General features: G+C 52.6%; 1 protein-coding gene across 3 annotated transcripts in view; it reads right to left on the reverse strand.

Annotated features, from left to right (window-relative positions):
• Positions 1-2,175, reverse strand: part of TMEM263 (transmembrane protein 263) — a 15,437-nt gene extending 13,262 nt beyond the window's left edge. For all 3 annotated transcript variants that reach the window (XM_085321640.1, XM_085321639.1, XM_085321638.1), the window contains exon 1: positions 2,079-2,175. The gene's annotated coding sequence lies outside the window, so the exon portion shown is untranslated. The remainder of the gene's footprint in view (positions 1-2,078) is intronic.
• Positions 2,176-2,181: the final 6 nt, after the last annotated feature.

Genomic DNA, 2,181 nt, shown 5'->3' on the forward strand with positions numbered 1-2,181 from the left:
ATGCAGCAAGCATGTAACTAAAAATCTAGGTACACAGCTGACACTTCAACAGGCCTTCTGTTTAAAAGCCAAGTTCCAAAATTTCAGATTTATATATAAGGCAAGACTGGTTTGAAAATAAGCACACCCGTTTCAGAGGAACAAGGTGCAGYCTGCAGCGGAAGATTACGGCAAGCGGATCAGAAGTTTCTAGGTAGGAACCACAGCTTGCTTTTAGGATTATGATGGGTGGGCTACAAAAGAAGTGAGAAGTTACCAAGTCTGCCTCAAGAAGTATAAATAACAGGCTTACAGCATGCAGGGCTCAGCAGTAAGGAAGGTAATGTAACACACCTGTATTAAAAAAAAAATAATAAAAAAAAAATAAAAAAGGACAAAAAGCCCACAATTAAAGGCAAAAGAGGTGGCATTTCTCCCGGAACAAAACAACCACAACTGCCTAGGATATTACAGCACTCCATCTGCCCGTAAGACAATGCAGTGTTTTATCATTCTCAGTTAAAGAAAGTATATATCAAGCTTCAAAGCAGACTCTAGGGAACGTTTGAGGTCAGTAATCAAGTTTCCACTGAAGCAGAGCACTTAAGGATTTGCAAGACACCAAATGAAAGCGGGCAGAGCGAGGGTTGCGTGCTGCACTCCCCTCTCGCAGTCTGCCACGTCTGGCTTTCACAAATCAAACGGTAGATCTTGGTAAGGCACAGGGCAGAGCTTCGGAGAGGTCGGGGCTTACTGCGCCCACCCGCACCGCCGCCCGTCACCTCCTGCTCGGCAAGCTTTCCAAATTAAAGCCTTCCCGTTCGCTTTTGCTGCTTCCCCAGGTATGTCAGCTTTTAACCCTCCTCAGCTCCCTTTTTCTACGAGGCCTATAAAAGGGATTTCTGCACAGCGAGAGCGATAAAGCAGCTGCTGCGCTTCCTCGCCACCCTCGCTAACAAAACAACAAACTTTTTCCCTCGCGTCTGCCATCTGTTCGTTGTCTTCTGCCTGATGTTTAGACCCGTTCACTTGTTGGACAGGGACCATCTTTTGGTTCGCGCTTTCACGGCCCGGCCTCCCTCTCTGCGCAGGAGGCAGCGCTAGCACCAGCTCCACTGCACATCCAACCGCACCTTAGCAGAACTATGGGGCTTAAAAAAATAAAATAAAAAAAAGTATTTACTGAGCAATCTTAAACTATTTACCGAGCAATCTAAAACGTGCATACAAACCAATATTAGCTTAATTCAATACACAAACTATCTTGCCCATACCCTGCTAAATATACAGGGCCAGGCTGACCAAAGCAGCCCTCTGGAAGAGCAGAAGGCTGCGCACATTTTGCATTTAACTTCCACAGAGAAGTGACATCTTGATTCAGAGTTCTCGTTCCCGGTGCAGTTAAACAGGCAGAAGGAAGCATGTAATCGCATTTGCGGCCGCTGCCTATTAGCTTCACACAATGACCAGAACCAGCTGCACTGCTAAAATAACTTGCCTTTATTTTCAGGCCACACCACATAAATACCGAGAYTGGATGAGCAGGAAAAGCTGAATTATCTTCAAGAAGTTTATAATCTTATTTTTATCTCTGCTAAACGCTGCTCCACCAAGTTGAACTTAAAGGGATGAAACAGAAAGTTACTGCAGGAAACACTTGAAAAGGGTAAAGTTGGTGGTGGCGGGAGGGAGGGATAAGATAAAGCTTCTTTTGGCCCGGAGGAGCTGAAACAAACCGAGCCAGAGGGGAGGTCGCGCCGGGAAGGGCTCCTCCAGGGGCTCCGGGGCCGCTGGGGCAGGGAGGCCGCGGCACCCCGCCGCCGGGGGCGCCTCGCAGCGCGGCGCCTTGCGCTGCCCGCGCCGCGCCGCGCCGGGCCGGGCCGGGCCGAGCCGGGCCGGCCCTGACGTGGCAGCCGAGGCCGCGCAAGAGCCGGGCGGGAACCTTCCTCCTCCCCTAGAAACCTCCCAGGAGTTTCCCTTCCTCCGACGGGGGAGAAGAAGGGAAGGAAGGGAGGAAGGAAAGGGCGAGCGCTGCGCTGGCGCGGGGGCACCGCGGCTCGCCGGGGCAGCACCGCCGCCCGCGCTCAGGCCTCACTCACCCCTCGGCTCGGCTCGGCTCGGCTCGGCGCGGCCGCCCGCTGCAGACTTTACTCCGGCGCCTCTCGCCGCTGCCGACGTGGCGCCCGCTGCCGCCGCCGCCCG

The sequence above is a fragment of the Rhea americana genome, unplaced genomic scaffold, assembly GCF_003343005.1.
Source record: "Rhea americana isolate MKP2758 unplaced genomic scaffold, rheAme1 scaffold_70, whole genome shotgun sequence".
In the NCBI taxonomy this organism is placed as follows: Eukaryota; Metazoa; Chordata; class Aves; order Rheiformes; family Rheidae; genus Rhea; species Rhea americana.